This window comes from Pteronotus mesoamericanus, unplaced genomic scaffold (assembly GCF_021234165.1).
Source record: "Pteronotus mesoamericanus isolate MK-2021 breed Mesoamerican mustached bat unplaced genomic scaffold, CSHL_Meso_final contig_116, whole genome shotgun sequence".
In the NCBI taxonomy this organism is placed as follows: Eukaryota; Metazoa; Chordata; class Mammalia; order Chiroptera; family Mormoopidae; genus Pteronotus; species Pteronotus mesoamericanus.
The window spans coordinates 43,782,588-43,791,112 of record NW_026555027.1 but is presented as its reverse complement, the minus strand read 5'-3'; the positions used below and the strand labels follow the sequence as shown (position 1 = coordinate 43,791,112).

The 8,525-nt window shown below is 44.7% G+C and overlaps 1 pseudogene; it reads right to left on the bottom strand.

Moving 5' to 3' along the window:
• Positions 1-2,585: 2,585 nt before the first annotated feature.
• On the bottom strand, positions 2,586-8,073 carry LOC129072340 (5-hydroxytryptamine receptor 3C-like; annotated as a pseudogene).
• Positions 8,074-8,525: the final 452 nt, after the last annotated feature.

The following is an 8,525-nucleotide window of genomic DNA, read 5'->3' as shown; positions in this document are numbered from 1 at the left end:
TCAAGATTCAAATCTGGCATTCTACTAAGATCCTGTAGCCTCTGGGAATGTCACTAAACTGCCTGCAGGCAGACGGGGACTACTGGAATTCTCGGTTTCCAGGGCTTTTATAATTAGTGCATCAACAGCGCTGACCTGAGGTGCTATTCATGCTTTTTAGTAATAAACTGCTAGCTTTGTTTTGTTATCCATCATCTATTTAATGTCACGTGGATTGTTTGATTCCCTGTTTAGGGCGTTGCAATCCATATTTTCATCCAAAGTCGTTTTGCGTTGTGGTTGGGTCTCTATTTCTTACTGTTAAAGTGGGTGTATAAAATTCCCCCAAATCGGCCTGTGCAGTGACATCACATTGGTGATATAGTTTCAGAGGGTACAAGCTAGTTAAGTAACTTGTGATATAATGTCAAGATAAGTATAATAAAAATATTCCCTAAAGTTCTTCAGCATTGCTTTATAATTAAAAAGACATGTGTAAACTCATATTCTTTTCTGTAGTATCTAGTAAGCAAATCCATATGTAATTCTAGCAATGCTTGTTGCAACTTTTCCTTTTTAAGTCTGTATTATCACCAGTTCTTTTTTGAATGAGGCAACATGCATGGATTAGTAAAATAGATTCTGTGATCAAAACTGTTTGAAAGATACTGTTCTAAATGCTTTGAGTGGATTATAAATGCTTACCCTTACAACTCTTAAACATTACACAATAGCGACAATTAACCAACATGGGACTCTCCCTCCAGTTTCTCACCTCGCTCATCCTAAGAACCCGACTACCCTGATCACGTCTATAAATGTAGTGCCTGTTACAGTTCGTCCCAGCCTCCCTCATGGATAGACCACTGTGACCTCCCAGGGTATATCTCATCTTTATCTCCCCATTCATTTCTGGGCTGGCATAAATGTCACTTTCTCAGAGAGGCCTTCCTGGAACATCCTTGACAGGATGTGTCTGTGTGTCATTATCTGTCCTATTACCCTTTTCTATTTTCTTCAGAACAATTACCCGTACATGAAATCATCTTACTTAGTTCGTTATTTTAGAAAATCACTCTCCTCTTATCTGTCTTATTCATTGCCATTTCCACAGCAGTTAGGAAAAAAAATGCCTAGTTTATAAATAAGCACTTAGTAAAGATTAGAGAAATGAATGGATGAATGAATGCTTCACTCATTTGTTCATTCCATGTTGTTATTCTGGGAACCAAGTGACTGGACTGTCCATAGAAGCAGAAGCTCTCATTTAAGCCTGATGGCGTGTTGCATGTACAGGAGCTTCACCTGCCCGCTGCACAACGGGGCCATCAGCTACCAAGCCCTGTGTTTCACCTTCAATTGCAGAAAGTGAAGCAGGGCTGCTGGTCTTCATTGCACTCCCCAGCCTCCTCCATCCCCATGCGAACTTGTTCAAGGCTCTGGGAACTACTGTCTTAGGTATAATGTCTGAATCTCCATCTTCTGTTAAGGAGCCCTGAGCTTGTCTGGCTGGGAGAGTTTCATTTAGTTAGAGGTGGTGGGAGCTATGTTTGAACTGAAGCGGGTGATGTTAACATCGAGGAAGCATGAACACCCGACAGGTGAGTGGGGAGCGGAGGTCTACTTGAGCCCCGTGGGGGTCATGGATGGTGGAGGAGGGCAGGGGCAAACGCTGATGAAAGATGAATGTATGGATCCAGCAATCAGAGATTCGAGGAGATGGCAGTGGGGAGCAGTGAATGAGAAAATAAGCGAGAGGGAAGTGGTGGACAAAGAGAATTTTGCAGTGGGGTTATTTATTTATTTTATTGTTGTTTAACAGCTTTACTGAGATATAGTTTCCATACCAGAAAAGCACAAAATTCAATGGTTTTTAGTATATTTAATACAGAGTTATGCAACCATTACCACAATCTAATTTTAAAACATTTTTATCAACCCCGCCCTTGTAACCCTCAGCAGTCATTCCTCATCCACCTGCCCCTTCCCCCACCAAGGCCCAGGCAAGCACTAATCTACTTTCCATAGCTATAGATTAGCATATTCTGAACATTTCGTATAAGTGGGATGGTATAATATGGGGTCTTTTGTGACTGTATTTTTTTTTCATGTTTTCAAGTTTCATCCATGTTGTAGCATGTAGTAGTGCTTCATTTCTTTTTATAGCAGAATGATATTCCATTGTATGGATACATAAAATTTTATTTACCCATTCATCAGTTAATAGACATTTGGTTTGTTTACACATTTTAGCTATTATGAAAAATGCTGCTATGAACATTTGAGTACAAATTTTTGTGTGAACATATGTTATTATTTCTCTTGGGTTTACACTAGGAATGGAATTGCTAGGTCATATAGTTACTCTATGTTCAACACTTTGAGGAACTGCCAAACTGTTTTCTAAAGTATCTGCACCACTTTCCATCCTATTGGGGGACAGTGTTTCCTGTTTCTGAGAGAGTCAGCAGTGACTGGAGCAGGGAGGCCTGGAGCAGGGGTCGTGGGCGCATTTGGGACTCGCATATGGGAGTGCATATGCAAAGGAGCAGGGTCTGGGATGGTCAGTGGAGGCTGAGGAAACCTGAATACCAGGGCATCAGCTCCTAGGTGTTCCAGAGGACGAAGACTGCGACGATAGAGGAGGCCAAGAAGAGCAGGCAGAAGCGAAAGAGGAAGGTGTCCATTGTGAGGCTGAACTGTACCCGCAGGTCCGTTAGCTGGGCCCCTGTCAATCCTGAACCCCCATTTAGCTCGCCTCTCTGGGTCTCAGCATCTTCCGTACCAGCTCCTTGGGCTCTTTCAGGCTTGTGGAGAAGACAGGTACTCACCATGAAGTGGAAAGGAAACACAATTAGAGAAGTGGGGTGTTGCAAAAGTTGAGAGAGTGCGGGCAGGGCTGACTTCCCTTACCAGGCATGTGAGTAGGGACGAGACCTGGGCCCACATTCTCCTTCCAGAGTGCAGTGAGGCAGCATTTCATCGGGCTGGTGCAGTAGAGGAGCAGAGAGTGGGGGCACCTGGGTGGCGGCCAGGTACAGCGAGTAGATGATGAAGATGGTCTCCAGCAGGCTGAGCGCCACCGGTGACAGGCAAAGGGCAAAGTAGACACCTGGGTGAGGCATGTCCAGGGGAACTACCAACTCCCCTCTCTCCTTTTCTCTGTCTCACACAGAGACCGCTTTCTAAGATGATTTCTTTCTCCTTTTTGTCTTATTTGCTCAGCAGCTCTAGCTAGGTCACCTGCTTACCCTGCCTCCTTTTTTTTTCTTCTTTTCATTATCTACCAGTTAGGGAAAGGTGTACGTACTGATGAGGGGGGGTGCCTCTGGCAGGGAGTAAGTCATTCATCATGAGCAGGAAGACATTGTAGCCCAGCAGAAGGGTAATCTTGAATGGAGCGTTGTTCTTGCTTTCTGCTGGCAGGTAGAAGCCGAGGGCGTCGATGGCAACCAGAAAGCTACTGGGCACCAGAAGGTTCATGACATAGAGTCTGGGCCTGCGCCTGATGGCCACCTGGTGGGGAGGAGAGAGCAGAGAGCCAGGTGAAGTTAGACTTAAGAGAGACCTAAGGAGGACTCCAACCCCTTATCTTCTTGGTGTCTTCATCGCAACAGGGGCTATTTCTGGGGCTGGATGATAAGGAGCAGATTACTTCCCCATACTGCCCTTACTGGTGTGGATCAGTTGGTTGGGTGTTGTCCCACAAAGCAAAAGGTTGCCGGGTTTTATTCCTGGTCAGGGCACATGCCCGGGTTGCAGTTTCAGTCCCTAGTTGGGGTGTGTATGAGAGGCAACTGATTGGTGTTTCTCACTCATATTGCGGTTTCTCTCCCTCTCTTTCTCCTTCTCTTCCCCTCTGTCTAAAAATAAATAAATAAATAAATAAATAAAAACTTAAAGAAAGAGATTCCCCTATACCCATGAAAGTAAACCAAGACCAGAGCTGATAGGTTCAGAAAGGGGGTTGCTTTGGGGGACTCAGGAGAGAGGAAGCCTGAAAGTTATGGTGCTTTCTGGTCTTGGAGCAAGAAGCGAGGGGCTCTGGAACTTAGAAGGGCCCCAGGATGGAGATCCGAGGGGCGGACATCCATGCCAGAGTCTCTGGGCTTACATAATACATGATCTGGTCAAAAAGACTGGAGCCCACAGACATCTTCGGGGTGGCCTCGTCGATGCCCAGGAACTCCCCCTGCCCTTGTGTGCGGACAATGTCACACGAGGTGTCCTCTATCCCTCACACTTCCTTTTCCATGCCCAGCAACATGTTTTCCACTGTAGGGGAGACAAATATTCATTCAACTCACTTTCAGTCCCGACTGGTGCAGGGCTCAGAGAGATGGATTAGAAAACTGATTTGGCTCCCTTTTTCAGATTGCCCTATGCTGTCACTCCCTTCTGCTCCGTTGCCTGCTTTTCATGCTGGGCTTTCTCAGGCAGGAAGTCTTGTCCCTGACTAAGTATCCCACCTCACCGTCCACACCATCCCGGTTAGCAAATACTTGACTCTCCCTTTCTATGCATTAAAATGACTTTGGCTGTGTGTACTTTTTTGCTACCCCACTAGTTGATCTTATTTTACCCCAAACTGGAACCGTCGCCACCACTCACCTGTGTAGAGGACAGAGCCAAAGGTGAGTGTGCAGTTCTGCTGGTCAAAGGGGAAGTAGAAGATGTCCAGGCTACAGATGCTGGTCACCTGCATTGGTTGGTTATACACAGTGTGACCATCATTAGTGACATGTGCAGAGAGGCCTTCCAGGGTCTGATCCACATCCATGTTAGGTGGCAGGAGGGGAGGGAAATAAATGTTTTGGTTTCGTATCAGTTTAACTTTCCCTCTTAAGGCAAGGCTCCCCAATGTTGCCCATATGGCCATTCTGCCATCTTTTGTGCCCACTGTTTTCCCAGTCGAGGGGAGAAGCTGATGAGCTGTGATTATACTCCTCTCTGTAATACGTTCTTAGTGGGCCCATGGAGTGGGTTTGCCCCGCACTGCCACTGCTCTAGTCTGCTCCTTGCCAAAAGGTCTTCCCTCCAGCTTCCGCAGCCCTGATACCCCTGATTCCACAATGGAGATGTCTGGAAGCTACAGGTTCTCAGTTGTCACAGTGAGTTTATCGATATTACCACATTCTTCTGGGTCCCAGCTGATGAATGGATTATTCCAGGTCTAGGACACAGGGCACAGATGGATGGTTATGGCTGAAATCTGGAGCTAGTTTATGTCAGCATCTCCTGCCCTTCTGTTCCCTCAAAAATATATACTTATGTATGTGTTTTTTCTAAAGGTATATACCATGGGTATATGATAAAAATTCAAACATTCCAGGAAGTTAAAATATAAAAAGCAATCTTTTTCCTTCTCAACTCATTCCAACTCTGTTCATATCCCCAGCTCAGTTCCATTATTAACAATTTCTTGTGTATCATTCTAGAAAAAAATTAATACATATTCCAGCATTCATTTTTATTTATACAGACAGGATCATACTATGCACGTTGCTATTCATGCTGTTTTTTTTTTTATTTTTTCTTAGCTCATTTTCTTTTGAACTCTGATTTGTATTCTTATCCTCATGATAGTGCTTCCCTTTCTCTACCTAACAAAGTCTTACTGGTTTCCATTCAGGGAAATCTTAAGCTGGGTGCTAGATATATTTGGGCCCTGAAGCTTCCTTGGGCGCTTCCAACTAACTGTATTGTCCTCCTTCTTCCCATATTTTTCCATCCGTCTTTCAAAGTTGTTTGACACCCAGAAAACTACTGGCTCCATTATAGTTAGATGTGTCTATTCTCTTGGGCACTGCCAAATGCAACAAATGTGATTTTTCAAAGCCAGAAAAATAAAAGGGGAAAGAGATATAAGAAAGATGAAATTACACATCATCTTTAACCACAGAAATGACATCAGCAGCTGAAGTTGTGCATCTGACACACACACACAAAAACATCCAGGATGATTAATGCCGTGAAATCAGGCCCTAGTCTGCCTCCTGCCTTTGTTTCCTAAGTGGTCCCATGCGACAGTTTAACATTTCATTCACAAATTCCAAAAGAAAGGTGGGTCAGAAAAATGCATGTTGTATGGAAATTGTAGGGGAAAAAACCAGTATGGGGACCCATTGGGAATATGTTCTTTATAGAATATTCCCATCAGGGCAGGACTCAAGGACAAAGGTACCCTGCAGAAATATCACTGCAGCATTAACCTTCATGTCTCTCCACCCCATGGGATGAACATCTAACTCGTGCAACATCCATTCAGGGGTCTCACTGCTTTCCAGTGGACCAACGCCAAGTTGGGTTAGCAGGGTAAAGACTCCTTGTTCCCTACTAGCAGCCTATGGAAAGAATGTAGTCAGAACTCACTACTTCCAGGATGGCAGAGTGAAGGAGATGTTGACCTCAGTGGGGATGCTGTAATGGATAACTGGATGGAAGTCCTTCTGTTTAAACACAGTCTGGAAGGCAACAGGGTCCACCCTATGCTGGTCAAAACCTAAGCAGTTGATGGTGTGTTTGCCCTTCCTGTAGAGAGCTGAGACCTTAGGAGGTAGAAATAGGGTTTTTATATTTCCTAAGTGAGAAGAGTGCCAGGGTTTGAGAGCCTCTTGGCAAAGAAAGAAAATGTGGACATGGGGTGAGGCTTGTGAGCCCCTCCTTCTCGAAGGCCAAGCTCTTACTGCCAGGGCTGGGAGGATGGGCTGGTCTGGTAGGCAAATGGCGGAAGGTGATGTGGTGAGCTGACCTTTCAGGGCTCAGGGCTCAGCCCTTTCTTCCTGTGCTTTTTCTCCCATGTAAAGACTACCCAAATCTGTATGCAAACAGCCTCCCTGGGGAATCTTATTCCTTCCAGAGTTACAACATTTAGATGTGCTTAAAGTTTTGGCTCTTGTTTGACCATATTCTTTTCACTGTAGCCCTATTATGATTCTTCCTCATAGACATTAATTAAAATTTCCCTAAAATATTTTTTCAATTATCCCTTCCCACTTTCCTGAAAGGAGAATTTTGGAGAGATGTAAACATAAGTGCTGTGTAAAATATGTGGAGACTTAAGGAAGTTGTATGTGAACTTACTGACTACTTGTTGTGTGTTTGTTCTGTGCCCTTCTCAAATTCAGTGACTTCCTCTGAGATCAGTAGGAGACATCTTCATCATCACCATTTTGAGAAGATCTCATTGATCATTCACCATGTGGCTGGTGAAGCTATACGATAAAATGTAAAAGCCCTTTTCCCCACCTCACCTGTGATCCAACCCCGGATGGCTCTATGGTTATTCCTGTAACTATAGCCCAGCAAGTTCTTTTCCATGCCTCTTCTCCTATCTCTCCGTGTCAGTTAACTCATAAGGTACATATCCAAACTAAGGAGAAAGATACTAGGGAAAGCAAATATTCTCCTTTTCCCTCCATACTCTTCTTCTACAAGGTCTTTCCATGTGAGGTGGGTAAGGAGTTATGGTACTGTTAATAGGACCAAGCTACCCTGTTTACAGTTACAGTATCTTTAAAAAATATTTTATTTATTTATTTTTAGGGAGAGGGAAAAAAGAGAGAGAAAGAGAAAGAGAGAGAAATATTAATTTATTGCCTCTCACACACCTCCAGCCAGGGACCTGGCCCGCAACCCAGGCATGTGCCCTGACTGGGATTCCAACCGGTGACCTTTAGGTTTGTGGGATGACGCCCAACCCACTGAGCCACACCAGGGCCACAGTTACTATATTTTGGTAGAAAGGAGAAGTTGGATATTATACAGGGGTGGTATTGGAGAGGTGGTAAAATGGTAGGACAGACAGTTTGGTAGATGCCTATGCAGGCAAATGAGAGAGGGACTGTGTACTGATCAGGGAAATGGGGTTTTCATTTGTCCACAAAGAAAACAAAAACACACATACTACAAAGAGAGGAAATGCTTAACCCAGCTAGTGTAGAAGCATCCTAGTTCTGGAGGATGTAGAGTTTCTGGATTTTGTCCAGAACTGCATTCCCATTTTTCCCTGTTCTTGCCCCATCTTACCTTGCAGCAGAAGACTGACAGCGAGGCAGAGGAGGAGTCCCCCCAAGCAGTCCACACCTGTTCCATGTTCCTCTTCTGCACTCTTCTCCGGGGAATCACCAGGAGCCCCCAAACCCTTGAGTTTACAGGAGTTTGGCCCACACCTTGGTTCTTGGTTTTGAATACTGTTCATGGCAGGTGACCATTCCCAGGTGAGAGGCTGTGGCTAGAGGCGTCCCAGCAAAGTGTCCTGCTTTGCCCTTGTCCAGGGATGCCTTACGGGCTCCAGGCAGGGAGGAAGTTAGGCCTAACTTAGGGGAGAAGTGCCTGTTTAACAACCATGTCTAGATGAATGGTTTTAAATCTGAGTTCCAAGTACTTTTCAGGGAAAATGGGTGACTTGGAAGATGAAGGCTTCATCAGATCTTTCTGGAAGTTACTGTGCCTTAGAGAATGTGCATGGAACCCTAGGAAAGAAGTAGTTATGCAGGGACATCTGCTAATTTCACAAAGCAAGAACATGTAATTATCACCCTGGC